This window comes from Sarcophilus harrisii, chromosome 1, assembly GCF_902635505.1.
Source record: "Sarcophilus harrisii chromosome 1, mSarHar1.11, whole genome shotgun sequence".
Lineage (NCBI taxonomy): Eukaryota > Metazoa > Chordata > Mammalia > Dasyuromorphia > Dasyuridae > Sarcophilus > Sarcophilus harrisii.
In genome coordinates this window covers 502,313,094-502,338,198 of record NC_045426.1, presented here as the reverse complement: position 1 = coordinate 502,338,198, position 25,105 = coordinate 502,313,094, and positions in this window count along the sequence as shown.

The window sequence follows — 25,105 nt, the reverse complement described above, 5'->3', positions numbered from 1 at the left end:
ACATCAACAATAGGTTGCTCTGTGTCAGAGGATATCATTATTTAATTTAATTAGTTTATTATCATAATACAAATTGTTTAGCAGGATTACTGGAATATTACAGTTTATTAATGTGAATTTTTTTCCTCACAGTGCTTTAACATAGAAATATCCCACGAGAAAGCACCATTTATTCATATAAATTTTTCTCCTGCTCTGCAACTTATAGCCTTACAGAGTTGTGACTTTCCCAGTTCTATATAGCTGGCTTATGTTAGAGCCAGAATTGGACCCCACTATCCACTATAAGACTCTACCTCTGAATTTTGTTTTATTTATTTATATAAATATATGTGTGTGTATAATTTATTTAAATATGATTTAGATAATACTTTTTGTGGTTATTCTGTCATTCAGTCATTGTACATGAGGTTTTCTTGGCAAAGATACTGGAGTGATTTCCTTTTCTAGTGTTTTAAGGCAAATACAGGTTATATGCCTTGTCCAGGGTCACTCAGCTAATTAATGCCTGAGAGTGGAGATTTGAATTCAGGCCTTCCTGATTCCAGGATTAATGCTGGAATTATACACTGACCTATCTACTGGCCATCTAGCTGTATCAATAGAAAATTGATAATATCCACTATTTTACATTCAAGTATTGATTCATTAACTTGATTTTCTTGCTTGTTGTTTTAATATATTTATCCATATTTTAGCTTCCTAGGTCCTGAAATTTGAGTGATATATCTATAAAAGATAAAACTCTTCAATAATAAGAATGATGGAATATGATCTTGGTCCTAATGAATGTCAGAAAATCATTATTTTTTTAAAAATCTCTATTGTAAACATGGGAGAAAGTAACAAAGTTAAAGTACAACATAAATATATGCTTTCAATCTTATTTCTGCACATTTAATTTAATTCAACATGCTTTTATTAGTTGAATCATGATAATATGCAAAGCACCCCCAGCAGGAGCTAAGGACAAAAATAAACTAAGACTACTCTTGTCATTAAAAAAAAGTTTATGACTTAAGGGAGATATAAAGGGTCTAGTGTGAAGTAGACTGTAGGGTCTTAAATTCCAGGGGGAAAAAATTTCATACTTTATTTAAGAAGTAATGGATAGTCACTAAAGAATTTTTGTTTTGTTTTTATATTTTATAATTTTTTTAATAAATTGCTTTCAAACATTGAGTTTCATTAGATTTGCGATAAAAAGAGACATCCATATCCAGAGAGAGAGAGCTCTGGAGATTGAATGTAGATCAAAACATGGTATTTTCACTTTTTTGGTGTTGATCTTGTTTGTTTGCTTCTTTTTTAATCTCTTTTTTTTCCCTTTTGATCTGATATTTTTGCACAACATAATGAATATGAAAATATGTTTAGAAAAATTGCACATGTTTAACCTACAGTGCATTGCTTGCTATCTAGGGGAGGCAGAGAGGGAGGAAGAAAACTGAAATACAAGGTTTTGCAAAGGTGAATGTTGAAAACTATCTTTGCATAGTTTTTGTAATGTATTTGTAAAAATCTTTGCATGTATTTGTAAACAATAAAAGGATATTTTAAAAAATCATGGACCTTGATGGAGAAAATTTCCTCATCTAGAGGAATAAAATTGCAGATCAGATTTCTAGATGCTATCCTTAATGCACAGGAAATGATTGGTCACTAACATAAGAATTGTCACTAACATTGGAATCAATTCCCAATCAGCTTTTTCTGGGCAGTCAGGCCACTTGTTATCCAGTAAAGATCAAAATGGACTAAATTAGAGAAAAATAAAAATGAGAAGAAAATATTATGTTTCATTACAATATTTTCAACTTTGCTTATTCAAAAAATCTATTAACTGGTAAAAATACAAACTGGATAAAGGAAGAGATATTAACATGGACTGTGACCATTTTCCATGTGAGTTTAACTGATATAAATGAACTGCCACAACTACATGGGTAAAAGAACACAGAAAACTGCTATTGTTGGTATATAGTCAATCTCCTTGGCAAGCAGAGACAAGGTGACTGAGAGCAATAGTAATTTAGAAGGGGAATTTATTTTGCATAATCTTAAAGAGGAGGAATAAACTGGGAGATTTTTAATGGTGTAAAGAAAACTTGATATGAGACCAAATTAAGCCAATATAAACCTATACATGTACATTTTTTCCCTCATAAAATGTAATCTTCTGGATAGAGACTGTTTAACTTCTGTTGTTGGTACAAGTACTACTTGGTACATAGTAATAAGTGCTTAATAAATACTTACTGATTTAAAAAAAAAAGATTACTTAAGTTCATCTTTTTTGGAAGCAAAAATGAGGGGAAAGAAGCAGAAGGAAGGACAAATAGTGCTCTTCCTTAACTGAAAGGGCAATTGAGTTCTTCCCTTACAGTTGAAACACAGAAAAATCTGTTATTATTTATACTTCATCCTAAAAACCTTTGTATCAAACCACCCATAAAGACCCAACCCCTGAGCCCCTGCTTTTCATATCTTTTGTGGGACTAGTTGTCAAATTAACACTGATATTATTTCTAGGAAAAAATGCAGGTCATTGGGTTGCTAAGTGACTTCACTCACCATTCTTATGCTTGCCCATGTCTAAATTCTTCTCCCTAAATTCCACACCTCTAAATGTGTTATCTAAATTTATAGCAACATATTTATTTTGCATTTCTAACCCTATAACTTCCCACTCTAAAGCATTCTTCCTTAGCTATTACATATCTATTTTTCTCTGTGAAGATCGCGTATTTTAAAATCAGCCGGAGTCAGGAATTCAGGTTAGGGGAAAATCGTCAGTCTTTATTCTCAGTGAAGAAAGATCAGAGGTGGAAGGGAATCGGCAATAGCAATGTGTGCAGCTGAGTCAAGAAGCTAGCTAGACCAGCAGCCACATGACCAGCAGCCACACGACCAGCAGTTAGGAGTATCGAACCCAGGCCCAATCTCTCCCAGCTTCTCTCTCTGTCTCTCTCTGCCTCCACCCACCCAAATCGTCATTTCCTATACAACACATCAGGACTTGCAGAGAGTGGGCAGGGACCATTCTTTATCCAATCATGTATATTAATAGAGTATAGCCCAATTACTATTTAGCCTCACGTACTTGGGACTTCAGTGCAACCAAAACCAATCTATTGTCCATTGCTTCACATGTCAGGGAATCCAATGATCCCCCTGAGTTTTTGAAGTCCTGCAAAAGTCTTTTTATGTGTTAGGGAATCCAATGATTCCAGCAGATTTTGAAGTCCTATAACAGTCTTATCATTTCTCAGAGAATCCAATGATTCCTGAGGGTTTTCAAGTCCTACAGCAATCTTATCATGTCTCAGAGAATCCAATGATTCCTGAGGGTTTTGAAGTCCAACAATCTTTGATGTCCATGAGTCAAACTCCATAATTGATTTTGAAGTCCTGTAACAGTCTTATCATTTCTCAGAGAATCCAATGATTCTTGAGAGTTTTCAAGTCCTATGTCTCAGAATCCAACGATTCCTGAGGGTTTTCAAGTCCTACAACAATCTTATCATGTCTCACAGAATTCAATGATTCCTAAGGGTTTTGAAGTCCAATAATCTTTGATGTCCATGAGTCAAACGCCATAACTGCCACGCTCTTTCAATGGCGAGCACAATCAGCAACAGAACCACCCAATATTTCTTGGGTCTTCTCCTTTATTTCAAGGGTCTGCTCTGTCTCTCTGCAATGGACAAGGCGAATATGGCTCGTTGGCACCCATCTGATTCCTTCTCCACCTGTAGAGATACAAGCAAACCTCCTCCCCAAAGCAGTTAGCCTATCTGGTCCTTTCCATTCACCACTTTCTGGGTCTCTCCACATCACCTGGCGATTATCTAAAGACAGTGGAGCTGCTTGCACTGGACACTGACCTTCCGGTGGGTTATAAAACCTGTCTGCCGGAGCCAGTCCATCTTTGTCAAAAATCAAGAAGTTAATAGTATAAAGGGTTAGATTTAGAAGTTCTCTAGGGTTACCTGTGGCTCCCCCTTTCTTTTGTTTTTGGAGGAGCGTCTTAATATCTCTGTTTCTCCTCTCCACTATTGCCTGTCCTTGAGGATTAAAAGGTATGCCTGTGGTGTGTAAAATCTTATACTGTGCACAAAAGTGTGCAAAATGTTTCGAAGTATAAGCAGGACCATTATCTGTTTTTATTGCTTGTGGCACACCCATAATGGCAAATGCTTGTGTGAGGAATTCAGTGACCACTCGGGCTGTCTCTTTTGCTGGTGGTATTACAAAAGTAAATCCTGAAAAGGTGTCTACCACAACGTGGATGAAAGACAGAAGACCAAAAGATTTATAATGGGTCACATCCATTTGCCAGATTTCACTGGGTCTCAAACCACAAGGGTTCTTCCTTGGAGGCAGTGTAGGAGCGTGGAAAGGAAGGCAACCTCGGCTTTTACTATGCTCTAACTTCCTCTTGTTATTAAATTGTAAACGAAAGCTCAAGCACCTGATGATATTTAGAATGGATTGGCTTTTGGAATAAATATTAAACATAGTTAGAAGGCATCTGCCTTTTTGCCATCAAATATGAGACCTGAAGTCCACTTGAAATGGACATTAAATATAGATCTTACCTGGATGTTTCTCACTTTTCTTGAAGTTTTTAAAACTGATATATAATTTAGAGGCTGCAAATTTTATTTGGGGTGTGGCAATTTTTGTACCACACCTACTGAATAAACCAATCAGATATTATATTTATTCCCTGGATAATAAGTAAGAGCTAAATGATCGAAATTCATTCGCTGAGTGGACTAAAAGGGTTCTGACTACCTCTTTATAGTTAGATCATGAGTACACACACAAATATTATTTTGGATGCATCCGTGAAGATAGTTGGTCCTTTAAGAAACTTTGAAACTTTTCTTCAAAGAATCCATTGCCAAATGTTAGTCTAGTTATCTTTAATGAGACCCATGTATAAAATTTGGACCAATGCTAATAAAATTTGCCACTTGGGATGTCTCCAAAAAACATTAATTTGTGTATTTATAAAATTATATCTTGTCAGGTCTTGTCCCAGATTTTTACTGCTCTTTGTGGCCTTTAATAAAATTCTAGCCACAAGCACTGGGTAGGGTGTAAGGCTTTGTTCTGGTTGTGGGAGGTTCCCCCTCATCCCTGTCTCCTTGATGAAGGACTGCGGGTGCCTCTTGTGTGGCAAAACTATTTCCAAGGGTTTTGAACTCTTTCAACCCTTGATAAAAGCCAGTTCAACTTCTCTCAAAGCCTCCTGAGCTTCTTTTGTAAGCTGGCGGGGAATTTAAACTGTCTCCCCTTAAATGTCTATAATCGGTAACGATGGTAGTCAAACCTAACATGGTGCATCCATTGGATATCTCCTATCAATTTCTGAAAATCATTCAATGTTTTGCTTCTCTGTTCTTGGACAGTTTTTTGAACTATAAGCACCTTAGGGGTATATTCATATTTTTGAAAAGACATGTCTTTGAATTTTTCTGGTGCTATGAAATTTTTTCCTTAGTATTTCTAGTCTTTTAGACATGCTTCCTTTGTTCCTAGGAATCCCAATATATCATCCGTAATGTAATGCATAACTTTGGGAATCTTTTTTACTGACAAGGCAACACAACATATATTTGACACATAGTAGGGCTGTTTTTCATTCCCTGTGGAAAACTGTCCTTCATATCTTTTAATCAAAAGTTAACCTGGGCACTGAAAAACAAATCTTTCATATCCTCCTTATCCAGAGGGATAAATAGAAACAATCCTTAATATCTATGATCTAAAGGGCCATTCTCAGGCAAGGTAGGAGATGGAAGTCCAAATGAAAAGAGTTCCCATATTTCTATCTGCATTCACCTTTCTTAAATCTTTAACATTCTCCATTTCCGATTTCTTTTTACAACAAACACTGGGGAATTCAAGGACTTAGAGAAGGTTTTAAGTGTCCTTGGTCAAGCTGCTCTTACTATATCTAATAAGGCCTGAATTTTATCGTTACTTAAGGGCCCTTTCTATCCCACTATTATCAGTTTTTCCATTGGATGGAACAGGTGAAAGTGTTGGGGCCTTCAAACAGCCCTGCTTAAAACAAAGACTCATTTTAACCCTAATTGCTGTAAAATGTCTCTTACAGATTGATGGGGATTTTTCAACTATAAAAGGGTAAAGACTCTGTTTTGCCTTCAAAAGTCCATCTCATAGGGGCAGCACTAACTTCAGCTGCTCTTGATCCTCCCTCGCCAGACATGTAGGTGTCTGCTTTAATCTTTTGATGACTGGGCCAATTGGCACCTCTAATGACTGTGATCTGCACCAGTGTCTACCAATCCTTCAATGGAAGGCCATTTATATAGATCGTGAGCATAGCTCGTGAGTTATTACAGCTGCTGTCCAATATATTGCTGGATTTTGTGATCTGAAATCAGAATCTGGTAACTATCACCAAGCTGCTTATTAGGATTCTGTAGAAGTAAACCTGATGCTACTATTTCTCCCTGGGTGATAAGTTACACATTGTCTGCCTGTATTGGTGACTGGGATATTATCTACCATTCCCAGTTTCCACATCAGTGTGTGGATGGACACTGTTTGTCACGTATTCTCAGGAGGTAAAATGGTCAAGCCTACTGTGCCTGGAGGCAAGGGATCCATAGGCTGGAGAGGAACAGATTTCACCTCTCCAGGGGGTATCTCAGTTGTCTCAGCTGCATACAACTCTATTCTCCCTAATTGTAATCCCTTTCTCCCATCAGGTTGCTTCCTGGCTGATTGGCCATGTCTGGGTATTGGACTTCTAGGCACTCTCTGGGTGCACCATTGGCTGCCATCATGCCCCAAGTGTTTTTTGCCTGGGGCCCTGGGGCTGGGCCCCTCATCCATTCCCTGAACCTGTCTACATTCTGAGGCCCAATGGAAGCCTCTGTTGCATTTGGACATGGGGTACTAGGTCTTGTTCTCCCACCCTGTTTCTCTCACTCTGCCTCTATACCAACATTGAGCTTTCAGATGCCCTACTTTACCACACTGAAAGCATTGACGTGTCTCTCTAGAAGTCCCTTGCCAGAAGGGACCCTGTCTACCATGTTGGGATCTTGGGAAGTCTGTCATAGTCTGACTATAAAAGGCATTTGTGCCCACTGTGGCACAGCGTCTTATGAACTCCTCTAAAGGAGCATCCTTGCGCATCCCTAGTATAATTCTTCTTCACACTTCATTAGCATTTTTCTTAGCAAGTTGCCTTATTAAAACATCTGTTGATGAATTTTCCCCCATTAGTTCTTGTGATAGCAGTCTGCAAACGTCCCACAAAGTCAGCAAAGGGTTCATCTGGCCCTTGTGTTATTTTTGTGAAGGCCTCACCTTTGTCATTTTATTGTAGATGAATGCGCTTTGATAGCATTAGCAGCAATTTGCTCATATGCTGCTACTGAATAATTAATCTGTGCTGTGACATCTGCATAGGGACCTATACCTGTTAGTAGGTCACAGGTGATTGCAGCATGAACAGTATTTTGACTATTTGGTTGGGCTTGTATCCTACAGAGCTCACTATATTCAGAAAGCCACATGTAATTTTGTCTAGGTTCTAGGCATACTCTTGCTATAGATTTCCAGTCATTAGGAGTCAAGATTTCAAAAGCCAAATTCTGTAATAGCATCTTAACATAAGCTGATGTAGCCCCATAAGGAGTGCAAGCCTTTTTCAGGTCTTTGATGATTTCTATGTTAAAAGGGGCGTATCTTCGACTTTCTTGACTGGAGGCATTAAACTGGGAAATTACAGGAAAGATATGTGGCTGTAGCTCCCTCATGTCCATGCCTTTTTCTTTAGCCTTCATTAAGCCCTCTTGCAATCTACTCATAATTGGATGCTGGGGGGAGGTGCTGGTGCTGTCACTGCCCCCCCACTGCCCCTCCTCCCTCCATCCCGGAGGGTGGAATTGATGGAGGAGAGTCAATCACTTGTTCCTGAGGTGGGGATGAAGCTGCCTCCTGACGTGGAAAGTCACCACACCCTTGCTCATTTAAGTCTCCATGCCCTGTGGGGATATGGTCATTAATCTCTTCATTGTCTTCCTCCTTAATATCATGACTACTCTGAGAAGGAGCAGAAGGAGCAGCGGGTTTTTTCTTTCTTCTAGGGATAGGGTTTCTTAGTGCTAACTGAATTATATTGTATAAATAGAATGCCTCGATGGAAATTGAATGAGGACCATTTTCACTGTAATATGTGGACAACTGTTGCCCAACCAGGGACCAGTTATCTCGAGAGATCTGCTCCTGCTCTATGAACCAAGGGGAGATGCGGTTTAATGTACCCACAAGTCTAGCTACCTGTTCCCAAGCTATAAGTAGCCCTTGTCCTTCTATCAGCTTAAGTATGCTTTCTATAGCACCACTAGTGGGTAGGGTTGAAGGGGTTGGGGGGCGGGGATGGAGAGTCTTTAGCTAGCATTTGTCCCATTTTAGCCAAAAAAAAGATTACGGTTTAGTTTTTAAGAAAATAAGTTTCCTGTTTGTCTATTAACAATACTCACCCAAGTTCCTGGTCACTGGAGACTTCTTCAGTCCTTGGGTCTCACCATTGGGCGCCAAATGTGAAGATCTTGTATTTTAAAATCAACCGGAGTCAGGAATTCAGGTTAGGGAAAAATCGTCAGTCTTTATTCTCAGTGAAGAAAGATCAGAGGTGGAAGGGAATCGGCAATAGCAATGTGTGCAGCTGAGTCAAGAAGCTAGCTAGACCAGCAACCACACGACCAACAGCTAGGAGTATCGAACCCAGGCCCAATCTCTCCCATCTTCTCTCTCTGTCTCTCTCTGCCTCCACCCACCCAAATCGTCATTACCTATACAACACATCAGGACTTGCACAGAGAGTGGGCAGGGACCATTCTTTATCCAATTATGTATATTAATAGAGTATAGCCCAATTACTATTTAGCCTCACATACTTGGGACCTCAGTGCATCAACTCAAACCTCAGCCCATTACATTTCTCTATTTATCTATCTATGTATCTATCATCTACATTTTTAGAATGCTAATTAGCCAAAAGTAAAGACTTCTCATAATCAATTATCTGATTAGCAAATTATTTTTCATAAATTCGTTCTTTAAATCATATTATTAATAACAAATCTGTTGAAACTTGTTTTTTACCAGCCACCCAAAAACTGGTCAAGTGGTTCAAGCACAGAGACTATTTGATCTTATTTCAAATGATAAATGTTATTTTTTTTCTTCCTAACCAGTAGAAATGGTAGTTCCTAGACTAGAGCATGCTCTGACCAAAACAAAATAAATAAAAGTGTTGGCCAGACAGTCAGAAGATTTCCCAGGAGCATTCTAATAGCCTTCCCAACTAAAACAACTCATCCTGATAACTGACAGCAATCATAAAGTTTTACAACCAGAAACCTATTTTTCAGCACAATTCTTCATCTGATATCTTTGAGATGACATAACTTGGTAGAGTATAGGAGAAAGCCCTGGGGTTTATATACAGACAAAGCTTTTGTCCACTTATATGAAATGAGAGCTGGGTTTCTGTATCAAAAATGGAATTTAACAGCTAGCACCATGGTTCTCTTGTGATACAATTACTTGTTTGGGGATAGAATGTAGGTATCAAAGTATATCTTGTTCTGAGGCTGTCTAATTTAGTGGTGCAGATTTATTTCATGGAAGTCACAAAAAACATTGTGTTCATACTTCTGTGCGCATTTATCTATTTCCCCCTTCATCTCTATACTTCTACTTTTAACTGCTATCCCCACCCTTGGGTTCAATGATTATATTTATTCAGATGACAACCACATTTACAGCTGGAGCCCTAAACTCTTTCCTGAGTTCCAGATCTGCATCTTTAATTGTCTGGTGGATGTCTCCACCAAAATGCCCCACTGGTATCACAATCTTAATATTTATACAATTTATTTTGGCCAGATGGTCTGTTTTAATTTTCCTCCTCACAATAGTCCATAAGTTATCTTTTACCTTTGTACTGGATGATGTCCAGAATGCCTGAATCCCCTCCTCATCTCTGTCTCTTAGAAATCCAAATTTCCTTCCAGATTCAACTTGGATACCACAAGAAGCATTCTTTTGCCTAAAATTATATTTTATTTACTCTATATAGATGCATATCTGCATATGAAGAAATATCCATATCTACATATCTGCATACCTATGAAAGAATGTCTGCTTGAAAGCAGGTTTTTTTTTTTTTCCACTTTTCTTAGTATCCCTAGACTATAGCAGAATCTCTGGCATCCATATTATTTGACTCCACAACAAAGAACTCAAGGCTCTCATTCAAGAGAGCAAATTTGACCTTAGGAGGTATCACTGAGTTTTATGAATCTTATGACTGGCTGAGTTTTGATACATACTTCTTATTTAAAAGAAACAGAAAAGGCAAAAATAAGAAGCATTATATATTAATAAGGTAGAATCATGAAAGGAATCCAGGAACCAGGGAAAGGAAGTGTGATAGACATTATTTGGGTGAAGATCAAAGGAGGGAGAAACAGAAGTGATATTTTCCATTAGGGAATACTATGGACCACCTAGAAAGAAAGAGAAACTAGATGAAAAATTTAGGAAATGAATTATAGACCTGACAGAAAGTTATGATTTACTAGTGATCAGGAACTTCAGTTATCCAGAATTCTTTTGGAGCTTTCTGCCAAAACATGGAACAGTTAATAACTCTCTCTTACCCTTAGTAAAAATTTCATCCTTGAAAAGGTGAAGGAACCAACAAGAGGAAATTATATTTTCTATCTAATTCATGTTAACAGGAAGAAACAATTTGCTAAGCTTGGAATGGAATGAGAACCTTAAGGACAAGTAATCACTTCATCCTAAATTTTGTGATTGAAAAGGTGAAGAAATCTGAGCATAGTCTGTCATGCACCCTAGAGTTTGGGAAAATTGGATTTCAAAGAACTCAGAAGAAAGATAAATAAAATCTGAAAGTTAAATTCTTCATCAGAAGTCATCCCAGAAGGAATGAGAGATGACTAAGAATGAAATTTTGAAGACAAAAAGGGAAACAAGTCCAATGAGTAAGAAAAATGGGAATTATCTGAAAAGATAAATGTGGATGCATAGGATACCCACTAACAAATCTAAATTGTTTAAGAAATTTACAAAAGATAGAAATAAGACCAGATGACTGAAGATAGATATAAAGGGTTTGTCAAGATCCTGTATAATGATAAGAATGCTAAATCTCCATATGAGTTAAGGCCAGTGAAGGAAGCTAAGGACAATATAAGAACAATTTTTGTCTAAACCCATAGTTGAAAGAGCTAGATGGAATAATTGATAGAATGTTGATCCTGGAGTCAGAAAGACATGAATTCAAACCTGACCTCAGACTCTAATGTGTGACCCTGGGCAAGTCACTGTAACCCTGTTTGCCTCAGTTTCTCATCTGGAAAATAAACTGGTGAAAAAAACGGCAAACCACTCCAGTATCTTTGCCAAGATAACCCCCAAATGGGGTTTTGTGAAGAGTCAGATATAATCAATTAAATAACAACAAATAGTGGGAGAAAATGGAAGACAAAAGAAATAGTATAACATTGCTTGTAGTGGACAGAATGATGGTAACTGAAAAGAGAGAAGGCAGAGCTGCTCAAATTTTATCTTTTATTATTTTTCTGCAAAGTAGAATGACATTTACATTGAAAATTACAGAACAGAAATGATTAAAATGGAATAGATAATCAAAATATATAAGGAGATATTAAAGAGAACATAGTTGCCTTTGATGGACTCAAGTTACCTAAGCAGAAGAACTATATCCTCAAATATTAAAAGAACTGTGATTTCTAATCCACTTTTATTAATAGCTTAAAGATCATGCCAAACTGAAAAATCAAGTACAATTGAAAAACAGCAAATGTCCTGATTTAAAAACTAATGAAGTCTAAAAACATTAGGCCCCTGAGCCTCACCTTGATTACTAGATAAATTCTATAACAGGTCTTTAAATAAATGTCAAACATTTAGAAAGGGAAATGGTGATTACAAAGAATCAGTATGATTTCATTAATAGCAGATCATGCCAAACTAATAACTTTTTTGATGGGATTATTAAGCTAGTAAATGAAGTAAGTTTATCTAGATTTTAGTAATGTTTTTGGTAAAGTTTATCATGCTATTCTTCTAGAGAATATGGAGAGATATAAATTATACAATAATAGAATCAGAATTTATAGATGCATGGAGGGCCATATTCAAATATTTGTTACAATTGATCAATGTCACCATCATGGGAGGTATCAGTGGAATACCCCAGAGATCTGTACTTATATAGATGGCATATTCATCAATTTTGCCAATGCCACAAAACTGGCAGGATAGTTAACACACTGGATGACAATCAGTATCCAAAAGCAGCTCAGTAGGCTATATAACTAGGCTGAATCTTATAAGATGAAATTCAGTAGAGATAAATGTAAAGTCTTGCACCTAGGTACAAAAAATCAATTTCACAAGTATAAGTGGAAGCATAGTTTCACAGCAGGTGTTTTTAAAAAAAGATCTAGGTTTGTTGGTGAGCTGAAAGCTCAAAATAAGTTAGCAGTGGGATGTGAAAGCCAAAAAAAGCTAACGTTATCTTGAAGTAAAGAGGGGGTAGATTTCAGAAATTTTGTTAAATTATTTTTCAGTCATGTCCAGCTCTCTGTGGCACCATTTGGAGTTTTCTTGGCAAAAATACTGGAGTAGTTTTGACATTTCTTTCTCCAGCTCATTTTATACATAAGGAAGCAAGTCAAACAAGGTTAAGTGACTTGTCCAGGGTAACAGCTAGTAAGTGTGTAAGGCCAATTTTGAACTCAAGTCTTCTATACTCCAGGAATAGGATTCTATCCACTGCACTTAGCTGCCTCATATTCCAGGAATAGGGAAGGACTAATTCTATTAAACTCTGCCCTTGTCATATCTTTTTTGAACTATTATGTTCAGTGGGCACCATAGTTTAAGAGAAATATTGATGAATAGTGTCTAGAGGAGAGGAAACCAGAATGGTAAAGAACCTGGAGTTCATGACATACAAAGATCATTTCAAGAAAATGGGAAGAGTTTAGCCAGAAAAAATAGAAGGGGAAGGAAGTACATATGATAGCTATCTTCAGTTATTTATAAAAATGTTACATGTCACATGGATAAAGGATTAAATTTTTCTACTTCGCCTCAGTCACGTAAGGAGTCGTGACTGGAAATTACAAAAAGACAAATTTAATGATTAGCAAGTAGATTTCAGAAAAACGTGAAGAGACCTACATGAACTGATGCTGAGTGAAGTGAGCAGAATTAGGAGAACAATGTCCACAGTAGCAACAGTATATGATGATTTAGCTGTTCTCAATAAGACAATGATCCAAGACAATTCCAAAAGGCTTATGATTGAAAATGCTATCCATATCCAGAGAAAGAATTGGAGAAAGAGATGAAGGAATACAATTTCACTTTTCTTGTTTTTTTTGTACTTTTTCCTTTTGTTTTATTTCTTCTTTCACACCATGACTAATGTGGAATATGTTTAACATGATAACACATATATAATCTATATTAGATTTCTTGCTGCCTTAGGAGAGGAAAAAAGGCAGAAGAGATGGAGAAAAATTAAAAATTCAAAATCTTAAAAAATTAATGTTGAAGGCTCTCTTTACCTGTAATAGAAAAAATAAAGTGGCAAATTTAAGCTTGATGTCAGGAAAAACTAAACAAAATGACTTCTTAACAATTAGAACCATTCAAAAATGGAATGATCTTTAGGAAGTAGTCCTTTGAAGGTCAAGCACAGGCTTGAAAATCATTTGTTAGATAAGAGTAAGGAATCTTTTGTGTGCATGTATTGGACTAGATGATCATGGAGGTGATGTTTGATGATTTGTTTTTAAACCCTCAAATTCTGTGGTTTCTCCTCAGCTTTCATAGATTCAATAATCATCTCTTTGTAGATGATTCCTAGTCTTCACAGAATTCCTGAGCACCAGTCCCTTATTACATGTTTTGCTTTTGGACCAAATTCAGTACATCCAAAGTAGAACTCACTATCCTTCCCACCACCTTCCACCCCAACACTATCTTCTCCTCAACTTTCATATTGCTATTGTGGACACCAATAACTTCCTAGTTACTCAGGCTTTTAACTTTCAGGATCATCTTCAACTCCTCATTTGCATTTATCTTATGTATCCAGGCTGTTGTCTATTCAAAATGCTATTTTGACCTTCACAACATATTTGCATCTCTCCTTCAGATCTCCTGTACACTTTCAGAAGTCCCTGCATGCATCCGTGTCATTGCTTGCCTGGCCTCTTGCAGTAACCTTCTGGCAGATTGTCCTTCTCTTTCCAATCCATCCTCCACTCAGCTGCCAAAATGATTTTCCTAAAGTATAGGTTCAGTGACTCATTATTTTTAGAGTCAAATATGAATTCATTTCCTTGGCAGTTATACTCTTTATAACCTTCTTATCTCACTCATCACTTTCCTTTGTACATTCTATGAAAAAGCTAAGCTACATTTCTCTATTTGTAGCTCTTCAACATGACACACCATCTTCCAAGTCTGTACTTTTTTTCTTGGTGTCTCCTATTCCTGGAGTTTCATACTCTTTACTTCTCCCTCTTAGTTTCTTTGAAATGGTAGGTTATGTTTCCACACTGTGATTTCTCTATCCCGATGAAATAGCAAGTCCTGATGGAAACAAAACAATGCAAAACAATCATGAATTATGTTAAATATGTTTAGGAACTCTATGAGTAAAGCAGAATTACTCAAAATAGACATAAGATGCACAAATTAAAGAGAAATATCCACTGCAAATGTTCATATGGACTACTTGTGCCTGACCTGTGGTAGAGCCTTCCAGAATTGTTGGTTTTTTCATTTCTTTTTAAAATTTTTTTTTATTTTAGAAAGTTTATTTATTTTTGACACATTGTTTTATGAATCATGTTGGAAAAGAAAAATCAAAGCAAAAGGGGAAAACCATGGAAAAGATTAAAAAAAAAAAGAAGTGAACATAGCATGTGTGGATATACATTCAGTCTCCTTAGTTCTTTTTCTGGATCAGATGTCATTTTTTTTCATCCATAGTTTTATTGGGATTGCTTTGGATCACTGAACTACTGAGAAGAACTAAGCCTTTCAAAGTTGAACATCATACATTCTTGCTATTATTGTGTACAATGTATCCTTGATTATGCTTGTTTCACTTTGCATCAGTTCATGTAAATATGTCCAGACTTTTCTATAATCATCTTGTCATCATTTTTGTAGAATAATAATATTCTTTTACCTTCACGTACTACAACTTGTTCAGTCATTCTCCCTTTCAAGGTTATATTGGTCTGATCAACCACAGTTAGACACACTGTAATTTGACTCTAATATAGTTAAATCCTTTTATTTGTCTTTGAGAGTGTAGAATAATAGCAACGAAATTTTCAAGGATCTTCATGAATATTGAAGATATTTTCTTTTCAAAAACCTCCTTGAAAGATAATCCAAATTAATTATTAGATTTCAAAGAGTTATAGAATAAATTCAAAAACCAAAATAATTGTTGTTTTCTATTTTATAATTTAAAAGATTAAATAAAAATATGAATAAATAGGGAAATATCCTTAATTAGCTCTATTACCTTTTATAAAAGCTATTATAGATTACTTAAAGATTTTCTGTTGCCCAGGACTGATGCTCTAGATCAGATCATTGAAGTGACTACTCTTTAGACACAAATCCTCTCCTTTAATAAAAAAGACATGTGGAATTCAATCCTATGTTGGTGAAATTCTAACATCATATCCCTAATTTGAAGGGATTTTGATTTAGGTGATCTGCATGAAACCTCCTCTGGCTCAGAAATACTTTCAGGGTAAATTCTTTTCTGACAGTTTTCCTAGTAGATTAAACAAGGGTATCTGATTAAATGAAATATTTATGTACATTTTTGCTTAAACAGAGTTTTAGCTTTTGAAGAGATCTTAGAAGTTTTTGAATTAACCCTTGGTCACCTTCCTATCTAGTTATACACTCTCTAACACTCCTAATCAAAGCCTTAGGAGTTTTAAGTTGCTCATAAACATTTTAAGGGGAAGTTACGCACTTTGGGGCTTGATTACAAGATGAAAAACATCAAAAATTCATCATATCATTGTGATTAAAACTTACTTTGGAAAATACCTTTTTGCTATATTTAAGTTCTGCTCCAGTTGGGTTTAAACTTTTGTAAGCCATTTTTTCTCTTGCCTCTGTGTATTTTTTGATCCTCTCCAATCTACATTCTTTCCCTAACCTCAGTATACCTTATACTTATTATATGATTAGCACAATATTATGTAATAATTGCTACCTAAGAGTCTTTGGAAACTGATTCTGAGATTTCCTTGCTATTTTTCTCAAGTTCAGTTCAGCCATTTTGTGTAATTAGTCATGTAAATCATGGCCTGAACCAGTACTGACACAACACATCGTCCTGTCATGACAAGAACCACCAATCCCATAATAAAAGCAATCAATTAAAAAACAATGTTCATAGCAAGAGAAATCAGAGGACCATTTTCTGCCCCCAAATACAAATGAGTACAGCCTTAAGGGCTATAGAAGGATTATGATTTAATCTTCTTTTGGATACCAGGAGGGAGATATGGACTTCAGAATGTCTTGCTAGGTGGTATCAGTAGAAGCCTCTTGGGACAGACCAGACAACTGCTGACTTCTTGGCTCTGGGGTCACCAGAATCCTAGGCTGTGCAACCAAGATAGCAGACACTAAGCTCAGAATGATTATTTCTACATCATTCCAATTACAGTGGACAACTTCCTCATTCCTCTGATCACTCTGCCATGACTCCCTCATATAGACTCATTTCTTTAAGCCTAGCTCCCTTCAGAATACTGCCTACCAATAAGAGTTCATGCCACATGATGCTACACATTCATTTCACTCCTTTTTTTTTTTTTTTTTTTTTTTTTTTTTTGTTCTGTTGCTGAGTTTCAGAATAAAGTCATACCTTGGCTGAAGTCTTGCCCTGGAACATTATTCTGAATCTGGGCCCTCTTCAATATGGAATATCCATCTGCCATACCAATCCCCTTCTCTCACTGGTGAGTTTCTTCTGGGGCTTCCATTTTGGAGAGGGACTGAGACTCACTAATCTTTATTTCCTTCCCTGCTCTGCTTTTGACTTTCCAGACTTCTACACTATGCTTCTACTTTGAAAAGTCCCACTATTCTCTTTTAAGTTTTCAATTTGTGTTTTGTTTTTCCTCATTAGAATGTAAGACATGGCATTAAGTCTGAGAAGGACTGGCTTTCTTTTTGGCTTGTTGAGTTCTGCAGTGTTGAGTTCTTTGGCATTATAGTGGATTATTGTCTTGATAAGAGTAGCTAAATCTTTCACAGTTAATCATCCTAATTGCTGTTATTGCATATAATGATCTCCTAGTTCTACTCACTTCATTTTTTACAACAAAATAACAGTTTGGTCATGTATACTTACTGTGTATCTAATTTATATTTTAATATATTTAACATCTACTGGTCATCCTGCCATCTGGGGGAGTGGGTGGGGGGTAAGAGGTGAAAAACTGGAACAAGAGGTTTGGCAATTGTTAATGCTGTAAAGTTACCCATACATATAACCTGTAAATAAAAGGCTATTAAATAAATAAAAAAAAGAAATATTATTCCCAAATTTTGAAACCCCCAGATCAGAAAGAACATTTTGCAAGAAACAAGAAAAAAAATTCAAATATCCTGAAACTACAATTAGAATTGTACAAGACATATAAGTAACTACAATAAAACATTGCAGGTTCTGAAATCATATCTACAGACAATCAAAAGAATTAGGCCTGCAGCCAAAAATATCATATCCATCAAAATTATCTATAATTTTGAATGAGAAAAATGAGCATTCAATAAACTTGCATATTTTCAGGAATTTCTAGCAATCAAACCTGAACTTAACACAAAATTCAATATATAAGGGCCATTATCAAAGAACAATTTTAAGGAACTCAACATGGACAAATTGTTTGCCTTTCTTACATGGGAAGTATATAATTTATGTTTAAGATTTACATCAATAATAAGGTAGCTCAAAAGAAAGATTGGCAGAATAAAAGCAAAAATAGTAATTATGCTACACAAATGAGGTACATAGGAAGAATAGATACAGAGGCATTAGATGGTGCCGGAGGGCTTGTAGTTCTGAAAACCTACTCACATTGGGAATGGGTTCAATAGGCAACACTATATATATATATATATATATATATATATATATATATATCTCAAGTTATGGAGCAAAATTTAGTGAAAGAGTCAGCAGCAATGGGAAAGACATATATATATATATCTGGGGGTATGTATGTATGTGTGAGTGTATATATGTATATATTTACATATATACATAAATATATCTTTTCTTAACTGTACTTTGCTTAGGGGTGGGAGTGAAGAAAGGAGATACATGTGTGTCAATGTGTTTATGTGTTTGTGAATGTATATATCTACATATTATATATATATCCTTTCTTAACTATAGTCTGCTTGGGAATAGTAGAGGGAATGAAAGAGGGAAAAAAGAGTAAAGTAAAAAAATTCACAGAAGACAACAAAAGAACAATTTGTAGGGAAATAAAGAAAAGACAAATACACATAAATATAATTTCTTCTATTAATATATATACTTAATTAATATTTGTTATATATTTCGATTCCTCCCTGATGTTTTGCTGGGCACATGCCAATATTCTTTTTTGTTTTGTTTCATTTTGTTTTGTATTTCTTTTCTATTTTTCTTTTTTATTTATTCCATTTCTTCAAATAAAATAAATTTGGAAAAAAATATTGTCTATTCATTTTCTTTGACCATTTATTATATCAATTGGAGAATAGCTCTTATTTTTTATAAAATTGACTCAGTTTTTATTTTAATCTTTTGCTTGAATGCTAACTTTTATATTCAAGTTGTTTTTTAATGAGGAATTCTTCTAAATCTTCTATTTCATTAAAAATTCATTTTCCATCCTAAAGGATACTACTCAATTTTGTTGAACAGGTAATTTGTGGTTGTAATTCTAGTTGCCTTCCAGAATACCACATTCAAGCCCTCTGCTCCTTTATTATGGAAGCTGCTAAATCTTGAATTATTCTGATTGTGGCTTCACAATATCTGAATCATTTCTTTCTGACTGCTGGCAATATTTTCTTTCTGACTTCTCTGGAATTTTAGTCTTTTATTAGTGGGAGTTTTTGTTTTTTATTCCTTGGATGTAATTGGAAGATTCTTTCAATTTTTTATTTTTAAATCTATTTCTAAGATATTGAGGCAGTTTTCCTTTATAGTTTCTGGAAATATAATATCTAGGTTCTTTCTTTGATCATGACTTTTAAGTAATCCATTGATTTTTAAATGATATCTCCTTTATCTGTTTTTCATGTCAGTTGTTTTTCTTTTTCTTTTTAAAAATCTTTTTATTTTCAAAATATAAGCATAGGTAATTTTCAACATTCACCCTTGTGAAACCTTTGTTTCAATTTTTTTCTCCCTCCCTTTCTCCCACCCCTCCCTTAGACAGCAAGTAATCCAATATATGTTAAATATGTGCAATTCTTCTATATTTATTTCCATAATTATCATGCTGCCCAAGAAAAATCAGATCAAAAAGGAAAAAATAAGAGCAAAAACACAAAAATAAGCAAAACAACAACAAAAGGTGAAAATACTATGTTGTGATACAATTCAGTCCACACAGGCCTCTTTCTGAATGTAAATGGCTCTTTCCATCACAAATCTATTGGAATTCACCTGGATCTCTTTGTGGAAAAGAGTCATGTCCTTCAGAATTGATCATCACATGATCTAATTGCTGTATAAAATGTTCTCCTGGTTCTACTCACTACACTTAGAATCTGTTCATATAAGTCTCTCCAGAGCTTTTTGAAATCAACCTGCTGATCTTATTATAGAACTTATAGAACAATGATATTCCATAATATTCATATATCACAATTTATTCAACCATTCCCCAACTGATGGGCATCCACTCTGTTTCTAATTCCTTTCCGTAGTACAAAAAAGGATGCTTCAAACATTTTTGCACATGTGGGTCCTTTTCCCCTTTTTATGAGCTCTTTGGGATACAGGCTCAGTAGAAACACTGCTGGATCAAAGGCTATGCACAGTTCCTTTGGGTAAAGTTCCAAATTGCTCTCCAGAATGGTTAGATTAGTTCACAACTCCACCAACAATGTAGTAGTGTCCCAGTTTTACTTATCTCCTCCAACATTCATCATTATCTTTTTCTGTTATCTTAGCCAATCTGAAAGGTGTGAATAATACCTCAGAGTTGTCTTAATTTGCATTTCTCTGATCAATAGTGATTAGAACATTTTTTCATATGACTAGAAATGGTTTTATTTCTTCATCTGAAAATTGTTTGTTCATATCCTTTGACCATTTATCAGCTGGAGAATGGTTTGTATTCTCATAAATATGAGTCAGTTCTTCATATATTTTAGAAATGAGGCCTTTATCAGAACCCTTGGATATAAAAATTGTTTTCCAGTTTTCTGCTTCCCTTCTAATCTTGTCTGCATTGGTTTTGTTTGTGCAAAACCTTTTTAACTTAATATAATAAAAATTACTCATTTTGAATTTCATAATGTATTCTAGTTCTTCTTTGATCACAGATGTGAAAAGATTATCCCTTGTTCTCCTAATTTGCTTATAGTATCACCCTTTATGTCTAAATCATGAACCCATTTCGACTTTATCATGTTACATATTGGTCAGAGCTTAGTTTCTGCCATATTATTTTCCAATTTTCTCAGCAACTTTTGTCAAATAGTGAGTTCTTATCCCAGAAGCTAGAGTATTTAAGTTTATCAAACACTAGATTACTATAGTCATTGATTATTGTGTCTTATAAACTTAACCTATTCCACTGATCAACCACTCTATATCTTAGCCAGTATCAAATGGTTTTGATGACAGGTGCTTTTATAATATAGTTTTAGCTCTGGTCCAGTAGGACCACCTTTATTTGCATTTTTTTTTCTTTAATTGCCTTGAAATTCTTGATCGTTTGTTCTTCTAAATGAACTTTATTATTACTTTTCCTAATTCTGTAAAGTAATTTCTTGGCAGTTTGAATCAGTTGTTTTTCTAATGAGTTATTTCACATCTTTATTTTACTTTATTTTATTGTTTCCTGATATCTCATTGTCATTAGTTTCCATTTGCCCAGTTTCGATTTTTACAAAATTATTTTCTTCAGTGAATTTTTGCATCTATCTTTTCCCCTGATTTGGCCTATTCTTCTTTATAAGGAGTTATTTTTTTTCAATAAATTTGTGTATCTCCTTTTACCATTAAGCCAATTTTATTTATTTTTAAAAATATTTTTGCTAAGGCAATTGGGGTTAAGTGACTTACCCAGGATCACACAGCCAGGAAGTGTTAAATATCTGAGACCAGATTTCAACTCAGGTGCTCCTGACTTCACAGCTGATGCTCTATTCCCACTTTTATTTTTAAGGTGTAATTCCTTCAGCATTGTGTGTGTGTGTGTGTGTGTGTGTGTGTGTGTGTGTGTGTCTTTTACTCAGCTTTTAATTTACTTTTTTATAATTTTCTTATATCACTCTAATTATTTTCCTTTTTTTTCTACTATTCATCTGTTTCTTTAACTTTCTAGGAATTGTTGCTGGGCTAGTATCCAATTAGCAGTTTTCCTTTGAAATTTTGCTTATGGGTGCTTTCACATCATTGTTCTCTTGAGTTTTTTTCTCTGTTCTTCCCTAACAATGTAGTAAAGTTGTTGTTGTTGTAATTGTTGTTGCTTTTCTCATTTTCCCAATCTATTTTTTGATTTTGAATTTTATCTTAAAGTTTGGCTCTCTTCACCTGGGAGTGGGGAGACAATGCCTCAAGCTCCAGCCTTTTTCATGCTCTTATTTTCAATGTTAACTCTGGGAGTTTGTTAAGTTTTAGCTGCTTCCAAGGTGGTATTGTCTGAGGAATGGTATTGTCACTGCTCTCCTATTCTGTGTTATGGTCTTTTCCAAGGAAGGCCCTTGCTCTTCTGCAATCACAAGTGCTAGTTCTCTCTGCTATGTAATTGTGATCAGGACCCTTGTTCCCTTGCCACTAACCACAAGTGTTTCTTTCCACCTTGAAACTATGACTTAGAATTTCAATTCAAACTAAGTATGTGCAATAGGGTCCCTGCAATCTCTTTCTGACCACTTGTTCAACCTCCTTACTATCTCTGGATTGAGAATCCTGAAGCTGTAGCTGTCATTGTTGCAGCTGCTCCTAACGTCGACAACTGGTATAAGCCACTGATGTCTGAAGATCTCCCCAACTCTGGGGTCATAGACTTCTCCTGCTGACCTCCTATGTTGTCTTTGGCTGGAAAAAAAAATCTCACTCTCAACTTTTGTTGGCTCTGTAACTCTAGAATTTTATTTGAGGAACTATTTTAAAGTTGTTTCTAGGAGAATGTTGAGAGAGTTTAGCTAATTGTTACTTCTATTCCACCATTTTGACTCTGCCTCCTCCTCTGGTTGAGTTTTCTGACCGTGAACTTGAGGCTTATAATATGGTTTCTTCTTTCTGAGGGCTTCAAATGATCCTACCCTATTTCCAGAGATAACATTTTCTAAAGTTATTCAAGGGAATTTCTCCTAACCATCTTCAGAACTGTGGTGACTGTTCTTGTTCATGCTTACAATATATATATTAGCTTACCTAAATCAAATTACTTCATAATGTCAATGTATAATGTTAAAATACATGTGATACATATATGTAATATTATCTTTAGAGAGCCACAAGACACAGAGTTGGAAGAGACATAAGAAACAATCTATTATTCGAACATGAATTCATTCAGCAATGTCTCTTCAAGCAATCATCCAGAGTTCATTTGAAACTTCCAATAATAGAAAATGTACTACATCCTGAGAAAGCACCCCACCCTTTCAAATAGCTCCAATTGTTTGGAAGATACATTAACCTGAATTCTTTTTCTCTCTGTCCTCTACCTATTGCTAGTTCTGTTTCCTAGGGCCAAAGAAAACAAGTATAATCTATCTTGCACATGACAGCTCTTCAGAATCCTGAAGATTTCTTATCCCCTCTCATCTCTTATCCCCACCACATCCTCTTTGGGCTAAATATCCTCTAACCTTTTAATAGATCTCTGTATGGCAGTGCTTCTAGTCCCCACACCACCATGTTCATACTCCTCAGGATATACTTTAGTTTTTCAGTGACTTTCCTAAAATAAAGTATCCAGACCAGAAGATTCAGAAGTAGTCTGACCAATGCAGATTGCCTACCAATTTGTCTCATTTACTAAATGTTTTAGATGTGTTATCATCACTCCCCTACTTAGCTGCGATTTTCCCATTGGTAGGGATTATGTCCTTTTTTTTTATTAAAGCCTTTTATTTTCAAAACATATGCATAGATAATTTTCAACTTCATTCTTACAAAATTCCAAATTATTCTTCTTCCCTTCCCTCTATCCCCTCTCCTAGACAGCAAGTAATTCAATATATGTTAACATGTACATTTCCTCTATACAAATTTCCACATTTATCAAATTGTATAAGAAAAATGAGATCAAAAATGAAAATAATAGAAAGAAAACAAAATGCAAGCAAACAACAACAAAAAGGTGAAAACATTATGTTGTGATCCATATTCAATCATTTCTCTGGGTGCAGATGGCTCTCTCCATCATAAGACCATTGAAACTTCCCTAAATCATTTACTTGTTGAGAAGAGCCACATCCATCAGAATTGATCATTGTATAATCTTGCTGTTGTAATGTTCTCTTCATTGGTAGAAAGTTCAACATTTTCATTTTTGATACTAACATTTAATTTTTTTTCTTTCCTTTTTCTAATCAAATTAACTAAAGGTTTATTTTTTGTTGTTTTTTTTTCATAAAAACAACTTTTAGTTTTGTTTAACATTAGCTCAATAATTTTCTTACTTTCAGTTTTAATAATCTCCCCTTTTATTTTCAGAATTTCAAATCTGGTATTTACCTTGAAGTTCTGAATTTGTTCTTTTTCTAGCTTTTTAAATTAGATGCCCAATTCATTGATCTCTCTGTTTTATACAAGTAAGCATCTAGAGATATAAAACTTTCCCTAAGACCTGCTTTAGTTACATCTCATAAATTTTGGCATGTTGTCTCATTATTGTTATTCTCTCGGATAAAATTATCAATTGTGTGTATAAGGTTCTGATCCCTCACCAGTATAGTTTTGCTGTCTATTTCTTCTTGTAGTGGTATAGCATCCAAACTACAGGAGAATTTAAGAATAAACAGATTCCCCCCCCAAAGAAAAATAAAGTTTAAAAAAGAGTACTCTTCAGTCTATATTTAAACATAATCAGTTCTTTCTCTAGGTATGGATAGCATTTTTCATAGTAAGTCCTTTGGAGTGGATGTGGGTCATCGTATTCCTAAGAATTAGCAAAGTCATTCTAAGCTGATCATTCTACAACATTGTTATTACTTTGTATGTAATACATTTCACTTTGAGTTTATGGAGGACTTCCCAAATTTTTCTGCAATCAACCTGCTCATCATTTCTCGTAAAACAAAAATATTCCATCATAAAGGGATTGTGTCTTAGATTACTTTTGTGCTACCTAGTACCAAACATCTTGATAAGCACAGTAATCAACAAATATTTTGTGAATACTAAAGGAAGAAGAAAGCTTTATTTTAAAGAGAGGCACCCAGATCAAGTTCACTACAAATATTTTTTTAAGAGAAAAAGAAAACAAACTAGCAAATGCCACCCATGGCTGAATTTGAATAACATGTTGCCATTCCATTTCCCTGCAAGTTAAATAAATTTATGAATATGTTTGAGGGCTTTGGGTACACACACACACATACACACACACACACACACACACACACACACCCTCAAGTCCTTTCTTTTTTTGCTAAATTTATTTTATTTGAAGAAATAGAATAACAACAAAAAAAGAAAAACAGAAAAGGAATACAAGACAAAATGAAACAGAAGAGA